General features: G+C 45.9%; 1 protein-coding gene across 8 annotated transcripts in view; it reads left to right on the top strand.

The window, feature by feature from the left end:
• Positions 1-12,312, top strand: part of SGCD (sarcoglycan delta) — a 525,277-nt gene that overhangs the window by 191,895 nt on the left and 321,070 nt on the right. For 4 of the 8 annotated variants that reach the window (XM_061343988.1, XM_061343977.1, XM_061343989.1 and 1 more), the window contains exon 1: positions 6,025-6,073. The exons of 1 other annotated variant lie outside the window; for it this stretch is intronic. The gene's annotated coding sequence lies outside the window, so the exon portion shown is untranslated. Of the gene's footprint in view, positions 1-6,017; positions 6,074-11,793; positions 11,915-12,312 lie in introns of those variants that run through there. 3 more of the 8 variants (XM_061343980.1, XM_061343979.1, XM_061343978.1) reach the window with 3 other exon arrangements.

Raw genomic sequence — 12,312 nt, 5'->3', positions numbered from 1 at the left:
TCATAGCCATGTCCTTTCCAGCTTCAATAGTTGGGTGAAAGCCTGTGCAAAATCCCAGGTCATAGTGAAATGTCAGCACGCAAAACCAGTCCAAAATGTCTGGGTTGCTGATACAGAGATGCTGCACGTTCATCCATCTCCCTCCTGAAATCAATAAGTGCTCTCAGCTCCCTGTACGAGGGGTCACAGCAGAGCCTTCACTGGAAGTTTGTGCTCCAAACTCTGGTTTTGGCCAAGTGTCCTTAGAATCTAAGTGGTCTGCTCTTGAGGCTGCTCACTGCAGGGAGCACCAGACCTGGTTCAGCCGTTTACTACCAGATCCACCAAGCCCAGCACAGAAGACATTTAAAATGCCATGAATATTTTAAACAAGCCAAAATCAAGCCCATCCTACTTTTCCAAAGCACGAGAGCTGTAACCAAATGCAGATACAGGTAGTTTACTTAATTGAAATTAAGCCTTCTTTTCCATTTCCCTTCTTTTCCTTTTCCAGCAGCACCCCATTTAATGCCTGTGACAAGATTCATCACCTGGAGGCTGTCTTTTTATGAGATTTGACAAAAGATCATTCAGGAGTCAATATTTTGCCAAAAGCTAAGCAATAAGTCTAGTGGCTTGCATATAATTACTCCTTTTCTTTTATGTCTTGTTTCCCCCCCCCCTTTTCACTGGGGTTTTGAGTTAACTGACAGCAGAGCAAATGAAGTGTGCTCATGAAGTATGAAGGCTTCGGTTTTGTACCTTGCTTTGCTTCCTGCCTCAGCTTCATTTTGCGTGATTTCTGAGTAACAGCAGGAGCACTGAAAAGCTGTTGTGTCTTTATGTGGCAAACATACAGCTCTCCACTGAACTCCTAAAGGTTTCGTTATCATTTGATGAGGTAGGCAACAGCAGTTCTGGCAGGACAATATTAACTTGTTTAAAGGAGTACAGTGGGGAATGGGTGAAGGGAATGAGGTTCACAGATACCTTCAAAAAACCTGGTGGATTTTGGTAGAAAAGGTGGATTTTGGTAATAAAGAACTGTTTGCCTTTGTGGATGAATCTTGCATAGAAACCAGGCACAAAAATCCTCTTGGCAGCTAGATCCCTTCCTAAACACAACCATCCTTCAGCCCATAAAGTTATGGCTCTGGCTTTGTACTAATGTAGTTAAAGAGCAGATGTATCTGGGGCCCTAAATCATGTGCAGCTATAGCAGTGTGCTGCCAGGTGCATGCAGAAATGCCCCAAAGTCACATTTTTTCCTTTTTGGTAAAGTTATTTCTGAGCTTTTGCTTATCTTTTTGCCTTAGAAGTGCTAGTGAGGCACTGTAAGCAGAGCAGATGTGAAGGGGTACTGAGAGGAATGGGGCACTGTGCCCCTGCTTTAGCCATCTGATCCTATCAAAGCCCAGAAACCTTCCAAAAAGAAGCAAATCCAGTCCAGTCTCCCTGAAAGTAAGCAGCTGCCTTGTGAATGAGCTAATGCTCACTCGGTTGTATGAAGTGTGTCTATCAGTTTTAGAGAGAAGGTTGTTATGAGGAAGTATTTCCTAAAGACTCAAGCAGGCTAGCTAGCTTTGAGGTTAAGTAATTCAAAAGCTGATGCAAAAGTAAATTAATAAGTAGTCTAAAAGACATGGGTTTATGACAAAATTTATCAAAGAAACCTAATTTTCACTCTCTGATTATATTACATATCTAGTTGACAAAAACAATTGTCTAAATTAAGTGCATTTAGACTTTTGTAAGGTGTTTGCCTTGACACTGAATAGCACGCTGATTAAACATTAGCACTATTCGGTAACATTAGAATATACATTAAATGGGTAACGAAGTGCCTGACAGAGCTCAACAAGTGGCTGTTGATGAGGAATCAGGGCTGCATGGACCTGTGGTTTCTGGGGCACATAGGGTTAAGTGTAAGTATCAGAGCTGTCTGTTGTTTGTATTAATGGTCTGTAGCAAAACACAAGACGAATATTTTTTTCGAAGCACAAGGATCAAGGAAAGGAGACTGGCACTGGGGAAGCTGAATCTTTTGGTAAAGAGGATGGGGATCCATCAAGCTGCATGTTGGTCTATGAAAGGGCAGAGCTCTGCACACAGGAGTGTAGGTAGCACTCAAGGGATGAAGGGAACAGTGCGCTGGAAAGCCTCTGTGCATCGATTCCACTGTGATGACTTCACAAAAGGAATTTATGTGTCCTTTAGATATAAACATGAGAGTAGTGAATAATAGGAAAAGAGGTTATTTTACTTTTATGCACAGCATCACTAAAACCAGGTCTCAAATAACAAAATGTTGTGTTCAGTTTTCTCCTTTTTCATGGCTCCAGAGTAAGACTTGCTGCTTTCCTCCACTATTGACTTTCTTGGGACTTATGGCTCTGTTCGATTGGAAATAGCTGGGTAAAATACAGTGGTTTGTTATAAGGTCAAATGGAGATCTAATGAATCTTTCTGACCTTCGATTTGGGGAAACTGTAACTGCATACGAACTCACTGGTATTAAAAATGATCTTACCTGATTTCAAAAGGAAAAACCCTACCAGTGTTATTAGCTTCCTTGTGTGCAACAGTTGTTGCTCATACATTTTTAATGTTTTAATCTGGAAAGCTCATTGACATTTTGTTTTGAAACACACGGTGCAGCTCAGCAGTGGAGTACATGTGTTCCTGCAGCTGCACCATCTGGGGCAGGGAGAGGGACCAGGCTGCACGGGAAGCCACAGAGGCTCGAAGGGGTTTCTTCAAGTGCCTGAGCTGCACCACTACCATCAACATGGTTTGTGCTGAACTAATGTCAGTGCTGTCTTGGGCTGCTCCAGCACAGCTGGGGCTCTGCTCTCTGCTCAGAAATATCAGCAGCGACAGGTTAAGGTATGATAGAAGGAAGAGATTTATGATGCAAACCTGATTCCAGCATAAAGCTTTAAAGATTTAGAGGCAAAAGGAACAGCCACAGTTATGAAAAATGTCAAGAAGTGTTTCCCATTAGGGAGCAGAGGATGATTTCACCATGGCTTGCCCCAGCGTATTTGCTGTCTTACCCACGCTGTAGTGCTCCACTTCTGGCATTAAAGCATTCACTTTGTGTGGAGTCTGTGGACAGGAGTGAACATCTCATGCTCTGCAGCCATTAACCTGCTCTTTGTCAACCTCCCCCCCCCCCCAAGTGCTCTTGGTCTCAAAACCTTGCCAGGCATGGATTGCTGCCGTCTTGCGGTCAAGCTGTCCCCAGGCACAGACCTAGCTGAGTTGGCTCCAGCCTCAGTGTAGGGTAGACTTTATAGATTTCCCCTCATACTGTTACTGTAATGACTCACCCATTTCTAGCAACTAAACCTCAAATGCACCTGCATGTCACATAGCTGGCAGTGACCTTAGGGACATCGGTTACTGCAATTGTGGGCAGCAGACACAACGCTCCAAGGCCAGTGCCTCTAAGTGGGAAGGAGGGAGTGTTGCAGGGGAGCCTTTAAATTCCAGAGCAAAACTATAATGAGCTGTAATCGTACCCAGAGTAACTTCACTGCTATAATTCTCAGCAGGAAAACAATTACATTGCAGCAGTCTAACCAGACAGACACGCTGTAAATACAAAACATCCTTTGGAAATATATGCTCCATATCCTAAATACATTTAGAATTAAGGCAAACAATTCTTTTCTAATTGGAATTCAAGGCAGACATGCCAAGGGGCTTGGCCATTTTTTTCCCTTTCTGCTTCTACTTTTTCATTTAGCATACACGTATAAAGCTGCTGTGTTAGTTAATAACGGCATGCTCAGGCTGTTGTCAGAGGGATGGCAGGGGAGAACTGATCCTTGTGCTCAGTTGATGACTCTCCCCATTGCAGCTGGTTGTTTCTGTCCTCTGAGATGAAAGCGGGTGTGAAGAGGGGATTTTGGGTGGGTTTTGGCACTGGAGAGGGCAGCAGGACTGCTGATGCACAAAGCCAGATCTGCTGCTGGTGCTTCAGAGACGCGGCAGCTCTGCTGAGCTCGAAGGCTACAGCTGATGCAGTACCCTCAGTGTATGCTGGTCACTAGGGGGGAATAGAGGACCGCAGAGAGTGTGGGTCATTGGCATGCTCCTTCTGAAAACTGCAGCTGCTCCAGGGTCTGTCTGCCTGAAATCCTGCTGCTTCTGCTACAGCAGAAACGTGGAGAAGCAGCTGGATATAGAACGGAAAGGATATGTTGCTTTCTTTTTTCATACCTTTATTTGGTGGAGGAGACCCTGGTTTGGGGCGTGTTGCCTTTCCTTTCCCCCATACAATCACTATTTGGCAGGTTGTCATTTTAAGTGGTGAGATGCTGATTTTCCAGGGGGTATTTAAATTGCTAGGCTTGAAATATGTTTCTGAACTCTGTTCAGAGACCCTAGAACATATGTAAGTGCAGTGTTTTAGGAGCTTCATTCACCTTTTGAGGGGTTTCATGCAGCATCTGTCCCTAAGCTGCTCAAAGAAGAAAAAAGTAGCTCTTTGCTGCTGCCTAGTGCAGCCCCTCTTGGGCAAGGGGAACGATGCAGGCTGGGAGAGTTTCTTAGTTTCTACCATCCCTTGTCCAGTTTGACAAGAGAAGGAGAGAGGTGGGAAAAGAAGAAAGAAACAAACAAAAATAAGGCTACAGAAAAGTGTTTGGACATCTACAGAGTTCTCTGGGAACAGAGGTATCTTCTTTATATAGGTATTAAAATCATTCTCCTGCAATAGATTCAATCTGGTGGTTTTATAAACCTACAAGAAGTCTTTCATTATCCATTGAATACTTAAGCTGGTTTTCTGGGGGAAGATAGAAGTTTATGTGGTTATATCAGTCAGGGTATGGCTTCATCCGTTGCAGTGCCTAATGCTGATTCTGGCCATGGCTGCTGAAATTCTAGCATCTTCTGTAAGCCTCCATCCTATTTCCACTGGTGTTAGTGGATGTTTTACCATTGTCTTTAATAAGAGTGATTATGTTGTAGAATTTAAGGACAGTAGGGTGAGCTGAGGTTGAGTAGGATAAATACCAGTGCCCATCACAAGTGGAAGTACTGCCCAAGGCAGAAGATCAGGACAATGCCTTTCCTTAAAGACAGAAATAACCAAAATTTCACATTTTGGGAAGAAAAAAAAAAAAAGAGAGAGAGAAAAAGAGAGAGAGAAAGGAAAGGAATAAAAAAGAGATCTTCCAGAGATCACAAAGCCAAACCTAGCAGCTCTTTACTGCAGCTCTCAGAACTTTACAAATGCAGCCCATAACGATGAAATGCATGGCTTGGGGGGAAAGCTAAATCAGGCTCCTAGCACAGACCAAAAGGTTGTTCTACAAATATGTTTGTCGCTGCAAGTAATGGCTGTGAAGCCAACAAAGAGGAGTACAGCTAATGTTTAACTGCCACTGTACAGCCACTCTGCCTCCTGCCTGGAAGCTTATACAGGAAACAGGTTTCTCTTCTCTTTTCTAGCGTATTATAAACATCAGTTTCCCACACATATGCCCCTTTTCCACACTGCGTCTTTCTTACTGTGGGAGTAGGGAAGACAGTTTCACGATGGAGCTCTGGTTTTATAGTCACTGAATTCCCATTCATGTTTTCAGTGAAAACACTAGTTTGCATGTATCAGAGCAGCAGCTTGCAAGAGTATAATCACGTTGTTTGGGTGGAAAAGTGCAGATATGTATATAGACAGGTATACATGCCACAGATGCAAGCAAGCATCATTCTGCTGTACCTCTTTAGAGCTTTTGGTCTGAAGAGAACATGGATTTTCCTGCGCATTTGTCTTCTTTACACTGTCCTGTAAAGACAGGACACTGATTTGATTTGCTCAGAGTAACAGGAAGACACAAACAACACATGGGGTATGAAGGAAAATAAGCAATTATCTTTACGTTTTGTCTATATATATACCATTAGCTTCACACCAAACATGACTCACTGGCAGCAGGTGTCCTGCTGTTATGTTAGGCAGATTAGTAATGACCCAGAGGGGGCTGCTCTCCCTATATGGCATCCCCCAGGGAAGCTAAAAATAGTTCAGACTTCCAGCAAAGTAAAAGTATTTGTGGGCTTTGAACGAAGTCTGCTTCTGAAGGTAAGAATCAGAGCTGAGCTGTTTAATCTGCCAGTCCTCCTTCTTGATTTCTTGTTTTTTTCCTCTATGAAGCTTGCCTTGGCAGTTGATCGGCAAATGTTATCTGGCACAAGGCTGGGAGTTTAGAATTGAAAGCAGTTGCTTTCTGTGTGGAAACAGGGTGGGGATTGACCAGTTAAAAGAAATCAGTGTAGCAGAGAGCATTTGCAGCTGAGGCAGAGACAACAGAGGAATGTGTCTCAGTCAGAAATAGTTGCTTTTTTCTTTTTTCCTTTTTTTTTCCTCCCTCAGTTGCTGGAGAATCTGAACCGCATATGAGCAATCACAGCATGTGACTCTGCTCTGAGTAGCAGGAAAGCTATTGCTGGCAGTTACACCCACCATGAAACAAGTCCAGTAAGCAAAGTCCTCTGCAAAGTTATTATGGCAGCAGAATATGAAAACAGAGGGACTGTTTGTGTTTCTGAGATGTGTGCAAATTGGGGTGCTATGTGTACTCCATGGAAGTGTGGCTCAGGAGACTTTCCAGCCTTGCTGGTAAATATCTGTATATCAAACACACTGATAGGCAGACTACTGCCTAAAAGAAACACATACTGTTTCAGATGAAACCTGTGCAGGATAATTACATATATGTGTGTGTATATCTGTGTGCATTCACATCTGCATGTATGCAGGGAGGTTGCGAGTTCCTGGGCTGCAGACAAGCCCTCCAAGCCTTGCAGTGAGCCAGCACCTATATGGAATTGCACTGCACAGAAATGGAGATGTAAGGGCTGAGTCGCACTTCTGAAAAATGAGATATAAGGGCTGCTCGTTACACCAGAATAACCTCACGGGCCATGATGGATTTCCTCTGATTTTTCAAGTGGCACCACCAATATTGATAACAAGTGACTTTGGTGTTATGGAAACCATATAAAAACCTGACAGCCTCGCACAGGGAATCTCTGATGACAGCAGCGTGCATAGTACACCTGCATGGGCCTCTTCACTGAAAGCTGCCATCCCCTGACTCTGAGCCCTAGGGGATAAGGAATTTCTATGTATGTCTCCTTCTCTGCCCTCATTTAGTGCCGGTTTTGGCAAATGAGTTCCAGAGGGGTGAGGATGTCCAGGGGCAGGGCTGTGGAGGTGATGCAAGTGTGTGATCATCACAGGGCTCCCACTGCTTGAGCTCCAGCTATAGGTGTTGGAGCCCATCAGTGGCATGCCTTGGATACCTGGGCTGCTCCTTGAATTGGTATCAACCCCCAGCTGGGCCAGTAACTCCCTCAGCTGAAATGGGGAAGGAAGGTGACCAGCAAAACAGCACAAGCTGTCTAATTTTAGCTTCCTGATGTTGGGCCAGCTTCTGCTAACAACAGTGTCAATGGCAAAACCAACAGTAATTTGAGTGGGAAAAGGACTGAACCCAAATTAATATATGCTGGCCTATGTAATTATCTTTATTGGCTGATGGGGGAGGAAGACCTTACTCACTCAATGCATTTCTACGGCTGCCTGGCTGTGGTCCAGTGATGTACCAGCCTATGAACAGACGGGCTGGAAGAGGGGGACGGGAGTGCTATATCCCTTCATGAGGGGCTGTAATTCACTGTCATCCCCAAATGATTAAATCCTGCTTATTTCAAACAGGCAGGTAATGGAGAAACGCCCCCAAATATGGTGGGTAGGATTTAGCTCCAGGTGCTTGTGAAAAACTTTTCCTATTGAGTCCAAAGTTCACAATCCCTGTGAATGGCCATAGAGGGGATGTTGATTTTAGCGGGTGTTAAACACTGCCTTTCTAGACTGGTAAAAAGAGTGAAGATTGAAGAAAATGGCAATATACTCAGGAGCACAAGGTGACAGGTCAGCTTCGCTAAGTGCTAGGGATGAACAGACTAAAGACAAATCCTATTTGGCAGCACAGAGAACCTGCTGGGCTTGGAAGCCTGAAGCCTACTCTACAATAATTGTTTTCTTCTCCAGTAAACCAATGTATTGATTAGGGTAAGCAGAAAGGATCAGTCCCTATGGAGCTCTGCAGGGCACTTTGCCACTCTGCTTAGTTCAGATGGTCATGGTTGATAATTCCTGTGTTTTTCCTTTGCTGAGCGAACTGGGTATGACAGGAGACAATGTAGTTTAGGGGGTTTTCCTCTTTCTAAAACAAATTGCCACATGTGATTTCATATGCTCACACTTGCATATTTATGGGGAGTCCCAAAATCTAATTTCCATTGTGCCAACTCCTGTTTAGCACAGACTTAATTTTGCAACTTTTAAATAATTTCTCTTGACAAAACAATATTGTGGGATATTGAAAAAAAGCAGACACGTTAATAAAAGCATGCTGAAAGCGTTCTGCCAGGAAGCACATACCAGTGTTATCTTAGTGATAGCTCAATGACTGGTTAAAGTAATGCAGGTCCAAGATGGCATAGAAATGTGGAGTTGTTCCTGACCCTTGTGTGGACTCTCCAGTGCTCTTGAATCTCCCTTTTTTTCTATGAGGCAGTACACAGATAATCTGCAATTGAGAGGATTCTCTAGCTTGTTTTCTGCTCTTAATAATAATCTATGGCAAGGATATCAAGATGCAAACCATGCCAGGCAAGCTAATAGGAAAGAGGCCACTGTCAGTAGATGCTGTCAGTAATCTTCCTGCAAAGACTATAGTGATTCTTTGGGCTGGTCTTCTTTAGCTGGCCATCTGCTTTGCATTCCCTGGTGGTGCTTCAGTTTGGATCTCCGGTTTGTTTGTCATTTCAGTCTCCCACTTTATTATTTCCAGAGCCAAGTGAACCGCTGCCAACGCCAATGCAGTGAGATTGCATTGTGAGCTTTGCGACATGGTATACTTTCCTCTTTATCTGGAAGCCTCAGCTCCTGGAATTAGTTGATTATGTTAGAATCCCAGCATTCATTTAAAAGGGAAAAAAAAAGTAGATCTCTGCTCCTCATGAACTAAGGAAAAAGCTTGAAAAAGAGGGATTCCTGCAGACTTAGCAATCACAAGCCAGATAAAAAGAGGCTTTTTCTTTTTGCTTCGCCCCCCATCCCAACATCAGGCTGTTTTACAGACAATCATCCTACTTCTGAGTCTCTCCCAGTTTTTGAGTGCTGGGTGCTGGCAAACCTGAGCAGCAGCTGTTCCTTTCTAAAGGCAGAGAAAATAAGTAGTCATCTCTAACAGGAAAAGTTACTTTATATTTGCCTGGGTTGCCTTCCTCTAAGCCCCTGCAGCGCACTCCTGCCTGTGGTTAGCATGGCATTGGGAAGCCATTGCAGCAGCTCAGAGAGCAGCTCACATCCCACTAAGTCCCAGTGAGAAATGGGAGGACAAGATGTTGTGTTACCAGAACTGTGATTCCCTTGAGGTCAGGAGCGGCAGCTGCTGCTGTCACTGACCCATAACTTTAAATAATCTTAGCTGTGGATGTATGGCATTTCTGTGCTCATGGTTCATCTGAAATGTCACTAGGGCTTGCCCAGCTCTGGGGTGGAGGCTGTCACTCATTTCCCAGTGTGGGGATGTATTTGGGGTGCAGTTACTACAGCTATGAAGGGCCCATCATTTCTGTGTCAGTTTGCCTAGAATACTCTTTTCTTATGTTGATTTTTCTGTGGGAAAAGAGATGACACTTAAGACTGATTTTAACAAAACATGCTTGTTGGTCTGGATTTTTCATCACTCTGGGCTGGGGCCTTAGGCAAACATATTTGCTTTTATTGCTTTTTTCTGGTAACTAAATGGAATCAGCATTCACTGCCACCATTGGCCAACTGGATCCAGTGCAAGTCAGTGCAAACGAAGGACAACAACTGTCATGAATCTGCAACAGGAAAGTATTAAAAATTAAAAGAACAACAAAAAAGAACATGAACAGCCACAGGTCACATCTGTTGCTGGCCTGACGGTGGAACTGATGGTGCTTGATACTCCCCAGTTTTGCTGATGTGCTTTTATTTTCTTTTGGTCTGTCCCATTTCTTCAGTACTTTCACTGTTATTTGTAGCTGGAGATGACAGGAACACAAACATTTTCCGTGTAACCTACAGCACGTGGAAGGAGTGCATGTACAGAGGCACCTGGATGGGGCATTCATTCATGCCCTTTTCACATACTGTTAAAAAGCACTCGCTGTGATTAGATGGGCAAGAAAGCCACCAGGCCTTCAAACTGTGTGATGCTGAGGTGGAAGAAAGAAACTTCTTTCTAGTTAATCAGGTTTTTTTATACTTCATTTTATCTGGTGCTCTTCTATTGATACTGAGGTTCCCTGGCACGGTAGCAGCTCATCAGTCACAGAGCATCAAGAGTTAGCTGGGGACTTCTAAACTTCTGTAAGGATTCTGCCAACAAGTAACTTTATAGTCCTGTAGTAGCAACTCAATGAAACTGACAGAAGCAACCCCTCTGATTTGTGTATCTATACTTCTGTTGAAGTTGCTCCACAGGTCATCAGCAATCATTCTTCTTCCTCAGAAAAGTCCTTAACCTGGAGAGAGGGAAGAAGATGTGAAACAAGAGAACATCTTCAGCTTAGGTTTTGTTTTCCAGCTGTGCCCCTCGTTTGATGCTATTTAGTTGGGAACTGATTTTACAAACCTCCAATGAACTGCTGGAATTTTAAGGGAAGCAAGGGGCCTGGGTTCACAGAGAGGAGGGAAGAGCAGCAAGTGGGCATACGATGGACAAGTTCTTCATGAATACAAGTATGAGCTGTCCTGGTAACCAGTAGCTACCAAATATATTGCAGATTCTTTCCGTTTTCTACCTTGATTCTTAGCTCAGGAATAAAATGTGTAGGGAAAGCACTCATTGCCATCTGGTAAAACCAAAGCATTTGCATATAGTGGCAAAACAACCAACTTTTTAAGGTAGAAAAAGCATTTCCACTGATCTCATTTCCAACACATGAAACTCAAAGCGAAAATGATCTGTCTTGCTGCTGGAGCCTTTGTGCCCCACGCAAGGTAGCTGAGTACCAGGATGATGCTTGGCAGGTTGGGCACTCGGGGGCCAGATGGACCGAAGGGATGGAGTGCTGAGGATGTGTCAGTGCAGCCAGAAGCAGGGGGAGCTGCTCAGGATATGAACATTAAACCTTGCTTCCTTTATTTTTATTGGATCCTTTGGAAAAACCGCACTGATTTATCTTAGCCCTCTTGAGGGCAGCAGGGAAGGATGTCCTGGAAGTGCTGTCCTGTGCCAGCTATGCTCGGGTCTGCTCGGATCCCAGAGGGTGCGTGTGCTGCACGTTGAGGCTGCTGCGGGTTGTTTCTCCCGGGGCCACCTTCTTGGAGAAAAGGGCCACCTGGCAGCTGGACGCAGTCTCCGTTGCTAAAAGGCTTTGGCAGGGAGATGGATGGCGAAAAGGAGGAGAAAAAACATACAAAAAGGAGGAAGGGAGAAGAAATGTGGGGAAAACGGGGAGATCGTGAGAAAAGGGAGGCACTGAATAAGGGGATGGTAAAATGTGAGGAATGGCGAGAAGGAGAGACGTGAGGAAAAAGGGGGAAAGGAGAAAAGTGGGGGAAAGCAAAAAGGCACTGAGGGAAAGAAACCCCAAAAGACGTGGGGAGCGCGAAGCCGCTCCCGCTGCCATCGGAGGGGCCGGGCGGGGCGGGATGGGGCGGGCACAGCCGGTCCCAGTCCCGCCCCCTTTCCCCTCCCTCCCGTTCCCCCCCACCCGGCGGGGCCGGGGCGCCGCGGCCGCGTGTTGGTGTCGGTGTCGGAGGCGGCGCGGCTCTGCGATGCGGCGTGAGGCAGCGCCGCGCCCCCGCTGCCGGAGGAGCCGCTCTGCCGCCGGCAATGATCTCCTGAGGGGCCGCGCCCGCCCCGCCGCACGGGTGAGTGCCGCGGCTCGCCCGGCGCCGCTCCCGCACTTGGCGGAGTTTCGGGGTCTGAGCGACGCTGCCCTCCGCGGGGGAGCCGCGGCCCTTCGGGAGGGCTCCGTGTGTGCGTTCCCGATGGGGAAAGTGGCTGTGTGCAGCGGGAGGACGCTGCCCCGCGCTCCGGATGGCAGGGCCGAGCTTTGCCCGGAGGGATGCGCGGTGTAGGGGGGGGTGATGGGGCTCCCGTGGGGAAGGGACTTGTGGAAGTGACCCGGCGGTGCGCGGCAGGACCGAGCTGGGGGGGGACGAGTGTTCAGAGAGTGCTTTGGAGAGGGGGTTCGGCGCTTCGGGAGCAGCCGGTGAACGCAGGCAGAGATGTGGCTGAAGCGGGGAGAAAACACGGTGGGAGCATC

This window comes from Neopsephotus bourkii, unplaced genomic scaffold (genome assembly GCF_033783945.1).
Source record: "Neopsephotus bourkii isolate Nb327-2 ecotype Australia unplaced genomic scaffold, CSIRO-AGI_Nbou_v1 NB_1846, whole genome shotgun sequence".
NCBI classification, from domain to species: domain Eukaryota; kingdom Metazoa; phylum Chordata; class Aves; order Psittaciformes; family Psittacidae; genus Neopsephotus; species Neopsephotus bourkii.
This window is presented reverse-complemented; position numbering and strand designations above follow the sequence as displayed.